The 9,863-nt window shown below is 42.3% G+C and overlaps 1 non-coding gene across 1 annotated transcript; it reads right to left on the bottom strand.

Annotated features, from left to right (window-relative positions):
- Nucleotides 1–1,062: 1,062 nt before the first annotated feature.
- Trnas-cga lies at nt 1,063–1,137 on the bottom strand. The gene has a single exon. It is a non-coding gene; the product is annotated as a tRNA-Ser (tRNA).
- Between the last annotated feature and the right edge of the window lie 8,726 nt (nt 1,138–9,863).

Genomic DNA, 9,863 nt, shown 5'->3' with positions numbered 1-9,863 from the left:
TTGGATGCCCAGTGGCCATCATAACTGATCAAGCCTGACAGTTTGAGTTGGCACTGTTCTGAACTTTTGTAAAATGTGTGGAGTGAAACGCTTTACAACCAACACTTACCACCCCCAAAGCAATGGGGTGGTAGGGCAGTGACACTGCTCGTTAAAGGAGGCATTAATGTGACACAGGGATGGGTGGCACGAATCTTTCCCTTCGATTTATTAGGAGTCAGATCACGATTCAATGAAGACATAAAAGCATCATTAGCAGAAATTCTATACGGACCTTCCGGCAGAGCTCGTCGAACGAGCAGCCTAACATGAATCTGGGCAGCTGCCAGAATTAGTACAACGTATGAAACTTCATATTTCCACTATTCACACTCCTCCCCCGACAACACACGCTGTTCCACGAGTTATTCACAAAGAACTGTAGAACCGTGCTTCCATGATGCTGAGGGATGATACAGTGAGTCCAGCCTGCCAGCTGTCATATTAAGTACCACATAAAGTGATACACCAAGGTAACACCACTTTCGACATTAAACTAACAGAAAACCATCTATAGTCTCGGAATATAGGCTGAAATCAGCATAGATAGTGCAAGATGGGGACACGATTCGATATTCACAGGCTACTTCCGACATGCAAGATGACTCCAGGGATTCACATTACGCCCAGCAGCAACAGTCAGTTCCAGACCACGCCCACACCGAGGAGACTGCTGATGCGACCCAGCCACGCTCTGGACGCTGGCACAGGCCACAGGACCTTTTGGAGGACTACATGATGGAATAGCTTTAAGTGTTATATTACGCCATACACAGATAAAATAAATTTTGTTCTTTCTTTCTCTTTTTATTACACTGTTGTGATGATCTGGTGTGGACGTCAAATTTATATGACTCATGAAGTGATATCATGAATGTATCACTACGTACACTAAGGTGCTTTTTTACGTGACAGATAATTGCACTATGACATTGTTGAACAGGTATTTAGGTAGCAGAATGAGATTTTCACTCTGCAGCGGAGTGTGCGCTGATATGAAACTTCCTGGCAGATTAAAACTGTGTGCCCGACCGAGACTCGAACTCGGGACCTTTGCCTTTCGCGGGCAAGTGCTCTACCAACTGAGCTACCCGAGCACGATTCACTTCTGCCAGTATCTCGTCTCCTACCTTCCAAACTTTACAGAAGCTCTCCTGCGAACCTTGCAGAACTAGCACTCCTGAAAGAAAGGATACTGCGGAGACATGGCTTAGCCACAGCCTGGGGGATGTTTCCAGAATGAGACCCGGCGTAAGTCGTTCTTAGGTAGCTCAGATGGTAGAGCACTTGCCCGCGAAAGGCAAAGGTCCCGAGTTCGAGTCTCGGTCGGGCACACAGTTTTAATCTGCCAGGAAGTTTCATTACAGCGCACACTCCGCTGCAGAGTGAAAATCTCATTCTGGAAACATCCCCCAGGCTGTGGCTAAGCCATGTCTCCGCAGTATCCTTTCTTTCAGGAGTGCTAGTTCTGCATGGTTCGCAGGAGAGCTTCTGTAAAGTTTGGAAGGTAGGAGACGAGATACTGGCAGAAGTAAAGCTGTGAGGACCGGGCGTGAGTCGTGCTTCGGTAGCTCAGATGGTAGAGCACTTGCCCGCGAAAGGCAAAGGTCCCGAGTTCGAGTCTCGGTTGGGCACACAGTTTTAATCTGCCAGGAAGTTTCAGGTATTTAGGTAGTTAATTTTTATTTTCTTACATGTTGATATTGATATTGTATCCTTCTGCAGTTCATGTTTTTCTTCCTGTATACTTTCGTGCTTTTGGATTTATAACGCACTACATGTTTAGTACTCCACCCCCTGATTGACATAGTGCTCCGCACTGCATAGGGGATGGGGGGAGGGGGGGCTATGTGGCAACAGAGTACTAAACATGAAGTGTTTTATAAATCTAGAAACACAGAAGTATACAGAAAAAACATAAAGTTCACAAAGTGCAGGTCCACCATTGACATTGAAGTTTGGAAATAATGATTTCGACCGGGATCGTTTATTGGGCAGGCAAGACTTTCCCACGTAAATGGACTGAAGTGTGGAACTTCTTTGTAGGTAGAGGATTCTCACGCTCTTTGGGCTTTAAAATTGATGTGAGTTACGCTAATGTACTTGTTCATATTTACTGTGTGTTTAAATAGTGTTGGTTGTAATTAGTCCCAGCTGCCTATGCCAGTTAATTGTAAACTCCTTATACGTTTGTAAGTTCAAATTCAATATAAACAGGAAAGTACCTGTTGCATCAAACAACAGTTACTATAAACAGGTACTATATTAACAGCGACCTTGTGAATCATCCACAATCTTCAGGCCCATCACTGCCGTCCTTGGTATCGCTGATTGTCAAATGGGCTCGTTAGAAACGTGCGGAATATACGCCTTTATAGTTTAAGGTTTTTATTTAGTTTATATATCGTCAGTAAGCTGTGTCGACTATACACTGAGGTGACAAAAACCATGGGACACTTCCTAACATTGTGTCGGACCTCCTCTTCCCCAGTGTATGCAACATCTCGATGTGGCATAGAGTCAACAAGTCATTGAAAGTCCCCTGCTGAAATATTGAGCCATGCCGCCTCTATAACCATCCATAATTGCGAAAGTGTTGCCGGTGCCGGATATTGTCATGAACTCACCTCTCGATCATGTCCCATAAGTGTTCAATGGGATTCATGCTGGACGATCTCGGTGGCCAAATAATTCACTCTAATTGTCCAGAAGTTATTCAGACCAATTGCAAACAACTGTGGCTGAGTAACAACGTGCATTGTCATCCATAAAAATTCCATCGTTGTTTTGGAACAGGAAGTCTGTGAATGGCTGCAAATGGCCTCCAAGTAGACGACTATAACCATTTACAGTCAATGATCGATTCAGCTGGACCAGAGGATCCATTCCATTCCATGTAAACACAGCCCACACCATTATGGAGCCACTACTAACTTGCACAGCGTCTGTGGCTTCTATTAGTGATGGGACACCCAACTGTTTTTTACAATCGATTGTTTTTTTCGTTCAATTGGTTTTTTCAGTCGAATGAAACAACTGGATGAAACTAGTCTCTGTGGTCATGTTAGCTGACAGGCGTCTAGGGCTAACAGAAGTGGGAAGGCTCGACTACCGAGCAATCCGATAGATGTCTCTATGGTCACGCTACTATGATCTTTTCGCGAGTTCAGGGTGCCCATTTCTGGTGTTCACCTCGGGAAGGCGGGAGAAGCCAGTTCGAAACAACGGTGCCTTGAAGATTTGTCACAAACGCTTTTTTACGAGATATTTGTCAAGATACTTCAACGAACTACTCCACTGGAGCTACACTATCATAAAAGTTTTCGTCCTAGTTGCTCAAAAATGGTTGCCGATCAGTTAATCATCTGTACAACAGCAGTTAATTTAATGTTTGTGGCGAGCACTTTGCTTGAAAAGAAAGAGAAATGGAAACAATTGTGGGTGAAACCGTGGATAGCAAGAAATGCTCAAAATCTACACTAGAATGAGCTACAGCGTGAAGACATAATGAACTACGAAATCCTCTGGGAGTGGGCTAATAAACATTTCAGTTTGCCCTTATGAAAGTAGCCCCCAAATTTGCTAACAAGATACTCGTATAAGAAATGTAATTTCTTAATTTCATTCATTATAATAGAAGTTTTTGGAAGGCCTTTACATAAAGAAAGACTGCAGTATTTACGTATCATTTGATGCTTAACGTGACGTGTTCCGAGAAAGTATTCTCACTACCAAGAGCAAATATTTACATAGGTATTTTGCGTGATGTTTGTTTGTGTGTTGTTCTGTCTCTTATACCCTACGGTTGTCTTTTTATGGTTTACTGCAATCGGAAAACAGAACAGATTTATCATATAAAGTACATATGCAAATATTTTTACTTGATTATAAGAATAAACGCTTCAAATGTGTCGTGCTAAGCCTAAAAAATTACGTAAAAGGTCACGTGTTTCCCCTTTTAAACCACGAACGTCATTTCTGCCGAAGATCGTCTAGTGGTTAGGTTCAGTTTTTTAGCAACAGGCGAAAGCTGTTCCAGCTTGCAAGACAGAACACGAATCCCACAACGTTCCATTTCACGTATACTTCAAGAAACATATGAACCAAAATGTAAATCACTTAAGAAGAAATTTGTGAAGGTTAGACTGGGTTATTTAGAGTATACATAAACACATTTCTTTCAATTACATAACCTACAATTTATTATTAACACTTGACGTTCCATATCTCTATAGACTCCTTGTAGCCCATTTAATTTCTTCCTTAAATCATCCACCGCACACTACTTCGAATACAGGTGATTGCTGCAGCTATTTCTTTACAATATTCTAATCGCCTATGGGGATTTTTGTAACGCATGCTTCGTTTTGTGAAGAATTTCGTATTTTTGATACTTTGAAACGATCACTATGGTGGTAGCCGCGCACCAAATATACTTCGACGTTATTTTATAGGTTAAAGGCACTACAGCAAGCGAAGTGACAACTATAAAGTGACGAACTGAAGGCTTTTCAGCGCCGATAGGTCATTAGGTGACATTTAATTATAACAAATCGTAAAAAAGAGTGATGCGTTTGTAACAAATACTCAGCGGGCAGTTCTTTTGAATTGGTTCCTCGACTTCCCAATCTGAACAGTAGCTAGAAATGGGAACACCATGGAGGTAAAAAAAGGAAGGGAGGTGGCATTACGTCAAAAGCCGATGTCCGCCATCTTAACTAGCCCAAAACATTAGGTTCACCGCATTCGTACCCCCATAGTTCACCACGGTAACACTTCCCCATGACATCACTCTGACGGTGTCGTATTAATTGAGCAAATACGCATTCAAGAACAGATAAACGTTCGAAATTGCCTTCCTGACACTATGGTATTAATGTAAGCTCTATAATTTTTAGTATTTAAAGCAGCTGTTAAGTGCATACAGTGGAAATAAGGAACAAGAAGCACTCGTAAACAGTAGTCTGCTAATGTTTTGGGCTACTTAAAATGGTGTCCACTCTGGCCTCAAAACAATTTACAGCATAAGTCTGTGGTGCCACCTCCCTTTCTTTTTACCTCCGTGGGGCACCTTGGACTCACAAAGGATAATGGTACCGAGACCATAGAGATATCTGTCAGATTGCTCGGTAGTTGAGCGTCCCCATTTCTATTATCCTAGATGCCTGTATGTAGGTATTGGGGAGCAGGTGTGGTAATCACAACGATAAATAATCACTCACACTCTCATCACTTATTAATAATGCTTTTATCCTCACAGTGTATACACAATGTGTTTAGCATAGAGCGCATACTACAGCGAACCGATCTGGCAAAGATACAGTTGTTCTTGCTGCAGTAGGGAAACGATATTATTGGGGTAGAACCACAGGTTCTACGCCCCCAAAGAGTCCCCCCCCCCCCCCCCAAAAAAAAGTGGAAAACACAGTGACTGGTGTACATTGTGATGCGTTGTCCCGCTGGCAATGGTGTGGGCTCACATATCGTTTTCCGCCAGGTGCCTGGGCGGCCGTAGATGCGGCCAGCCTGTGACATCAGCGGCAGTGCCGATGGGGTCGTGGCAGTGTCCGTTGACGTGTTGGTGGCTGGTGGTGCATCGCCCGGTGAGGTGGGAGTGCACCGGCGGCGGTGTCTGTTGTTGTTATGAAGTGCTCCCGGACCGATATGAGCATTGTAGGTGGAAAGGGTGTGGAGGGCTCTAATGACATCGAGACCATGCTGTAACCCAACTGTCTATTGTTGAACTTGGCCCTAACTATGAGTAGTGAGTCCTGCAGTGTCTTCTGGGCGTTGGTCTCTCAGGTCTAGGCCAACTGTAAATTGACTTGAGGGGCCTGGAGCTGGGGCCAGTGGAGCATAAACGCCGGGTATGTCCACTTAAGTCCGCGCCGGTTTTAGTTGGTTCAGTGACACTGTTGTCGTTTTTCCAGCTTGCAAGATATCAAAAGTGTTCAGCCCTCGTTTCAACACCTTGTACAGGCCATTGTATGCATGGTGGAGTGCTGGTTTGATAGCATCAGTCCTCAGCATGACTTGTGTACACGATTGGAGGTCCTTGCACACAAAGATGGTCAGTGTGGAATGGTGGTGGGATGCAGACATGGAAGATGTGATCCCTGACAGTTTTATTAGGTTGATGTCCACAGGGTTGGTGGTATGTGATACAAACTCTGCTGGGAGGGTGATCGATTCCCCGTAGAGCACCTCCACCAGCAAGACATCCAGATCTTCTTTGCAGGCAGCTCGTATGCCCAGCAGCACCCAGGGGAGGACCTCCATCCATTCCTGGTCGTGGTATGGGAGTGCTGTCTTGAGGGTGTGGTGCCACTGTTCCACAATTCCTTTGGATTGAGGATGGAAGGCCGTTTTGTGGACTTGGTGGCACGAACAGAGGTGCGGAGCTCAGAGAACAGGGCCAACTGAAAATGCCAGCCCCGGGCAGTTTTCAGGGACTCCGAGCAGCCAAAGTGTGTAATCCATAGTGTGATGAAACCTCGGACGACACTGTTGTCCGAGATATCAGTCAGGGGTATGGCTTCCACCCATCAAGTTGTCCTGTCTATGGCTGACAAGATGTACCTGTATCCGCTTGAATCTGGGAGTGGCCCCACCAGGTGTATATGGAAATGTTGGAAATGGCCCTTCAGGATAGGGAATTTCCTGAAGGGTGGTTGAGCGTGACAGCCTGTCTTGGCCCACTGGCATTGGATGCAGGCTCTCATCCATGCAGCGCAGTCCTGTTTAATGTTAGTCCAAATGAAACGTTCTGTTATGAGTTTAAGTATCGGACGTACTCTGGGGTGAGAAAAGTTGTGGAGGAGGTCGAACACTGTCTTCCTGAAGTTCTGTGGGATGACTGGTCATTGTCTACTATGGGATATGTCGCACCAAACTAGTTTGGTTGTGCAAGCAATAATGCACTGCTTGAGCAGGAGGCCCGTTGTGTGTACAGATAGCAGGTTTTGAAGGTCGGTGTCAGTTGCTTGTGCCTCTGCTAGTTGGTCGAAGTCAAGGTGTACCGATGTAGCAGCGAGCCATTAGAGGTAATCAGCCACTGTGTTTTCTGCTCCCAGTACATAGCGGACGTCTGTAGTATATTGTGAAATCAAGTTCAGGTGGTGGAATCATCGAGGGTAGGTATTGGATGACGGGTTTTAATATCAGCAGTTAGAGGGCGGTGGTCTGTGTATATAGTAAGCGGCTTTTCTTCATAAGTAAGAGAGCTCGATGAATTTTGCACAGCATACAAACCATACATACAAGTGTATGAAACTCTAGCATTTTTTTATTTTATGAAAAAATGAATCAGCTGTTATATTTTAAACTTCATGTTTAGAAAAAACTCAAATTTTATAGTTAATTATCTCAATTTTTACCACAGTTTTTAATAGATTTGGAAAATTCTAGAGTTACATACACCTGTAAGTGTCGTTTGTACGCTGTGCAATCTTTCTTACTTATGAAGAAAAGTGTACCTATAGAAACAAATGCAGCCAATAGTAAGTGAAAAATGATGAAATTTCACACATAAAAAATTTATTTTGTTATGTTTTTGAACTTCCACTGCTGTGAGTGTGAATCCTGAATCCTTCCTGGTCATGCTGACAAAGTTTTATGAATTAATTTGTGAAAGTATCAACAACGGAAATTAAATTGCCCCATGGTGCCTGTCTTGCTCCAAGTTGGCCCATTTGACATCCTACTTCCTTTAATGTACTTATTGCAACAAATTAAAGTGATAATTTGCATTTATTACATTTCATTAAGACTTTTTAGCACTATAAAAATTTTTAATGGGTCTCCAATGTGGGTCTAGTGGTCACTGTAACACATTGAACGCTGTTAAGCGACTTGTAGAATTTTAGGTGTGTGTGAACATTACGCCACAAACCACACATTTCTATCTCTCCCCTTTTCTGAAATGTATGTGATCAAACATGCAAAGACTGTTTTGGAACACCTTGTATTTTCCATACGTATTTATGGAGACAATGAGAAACTGCCAACAATCGTCGATCCCATGCACCCCAACGTCGCCCCGTCCACGAGACAACTGAATATTTTATTTGTCATTTGCCAGTGCTAAAACTGACTTACTTCACATTCATACTCCATTCTGTAAATGAGTACTATGTTTGAACATGAACATCTCTACAATGTGCTTTTACAAATCCTTGCTGCTCTCGTGACTGCTGATGGGTAGGAGACGCGTACCCACTGACGTTGTCAGCAAGCGTGGAAACATTCCGCTTCTCATGTGTCCGCTCCCCACAGTACATTGTGAGCACCGGCCAACTTATTGTCTACAGACCGTATGTGTCCAACGCAGTAATCTGATTTGACCCAGATATCTGGGGTTTTCGAAGATTTTGTCTGGGGATCGGCAACTTAAGTGGTGGCAGGCATACACCAGCGATATATCAACTTAATTACTTATGCGTTAATGGCACCTGGAACAACTTAATCCACAACAGTATATGAATCACTTTTAAATGATGAAGATAAAAATTAATCCATTCACTATATAATTAATGAACATGTATAATGCTTATTTTAATTTTGGTGTACCCTCTGAGATATGACTTCACTTTCCCCTGGGGGTAGGGATAACCTCTAGTGGTATAATGTAGCACTGCTTTAGTTCAACGAATGAAAGTACTGCAGGCTGGTTTCACTCAGGACAATGAATGGACTACTCAGTCAGCGAAAACATTAAAGAGTGGCTCCAGCTGAAACAATGAATACATGGTTCAACTGACAGAAAAACTACTGAATGTTTTCACTAGAAAATGAAGAGCTTTAACTCAAAAAAATAAATGAATAGTAATCCAACCGTCATTTAAAACTGAAACCTGCTGACTCGGCTGTTTTCATTTGGTAGTTCCCACAGACTGGTTTTATTCAAAGGAATGAATGAATAGTCCAACCAACGGAATCGATTATTTCATTCGGTTGCTCCCACAGACTGGTTTCACTGAAAACGATGAATGAATAATTCAGTCGATATATAAAACTACAACCGAATGAGTCGACTGTTTTCCAGCAACCGAATGAATCGATTGTTTTCATTCAGTTGTTCCCACCGCTAATGGCTTCCTGGGGTATGTGCTATACTTGAACCCTACCATCAGCTCTTGACAACTGAAATCGGGGATCATCTGACCAGGCCACGGTTTTTCAGTCATCTAGAGTTTGAACAATATGGCGACGAGCCCAGGAGATTTATTTTATTTTATTTTATTTATTTATTTAGCATCAAATAGATCACACATGTGATATAGGATTTGTGATTTGATTACACGTAACACATAACAACATATACACATAATAAATGGACAAACATATACAAACAGCAAAACAAATTACATATACATAGTACATAAGTAGTGTACAAGAACTTATTACACATAAACAAAAGTACGTGCTCATGATAAACAATTGTAGATCATGAACTACGTCTTATACACAAAACGTATTACGGATATTTTACATATTTTTCATAAGTACCATAATTATGAAGTTGAAAACATAATTAAATTACTTTGAATTTTTAAAAAATAAGTACAGGTTTCAATCCACAGTCTGAGACAGGTATTCATTTACACTGTAGTAGCATTTTTCCATCAAGTATTTTTTTACTTCACGCTTGAAATTATTTTTTCCTTTCAATTCTTTAATTTGAAATGGAAGTGCATTTAAAAGCTTTGTTCCTAAGTGGCTAACATGTTTCTGACTTCTAGTTTTTGCTACATAGGGAATGTGGAAGTCTTTACAATGCCTTGTATTGTGATCATGGTAGCTTGAGTTGGTTTGGAGATCGCAGT

The sequence above is a fragment of the Schistocerca piceifrons genome, chromosome X, assembly GCF_021461385.2.
Source record: "Schistocerca piceifrons isolate TAMUIC-IGC-003096 chromosome X, iqSchPice1.1, whole genome shotgun sequence".
Taxonomy (NCBI): domain Eukaryota; kingdom Metazoa; phylum Arthropoda; class Insecta; order Orthoptera; family Acrididae; genus Schistocerca; species Schistocerca piceifrons.
The sequence above is the reverse complement of the archived record's forward strand: the minus strand, read 5'-3'. Positions and strand labels throughout refer to the sequence as shown.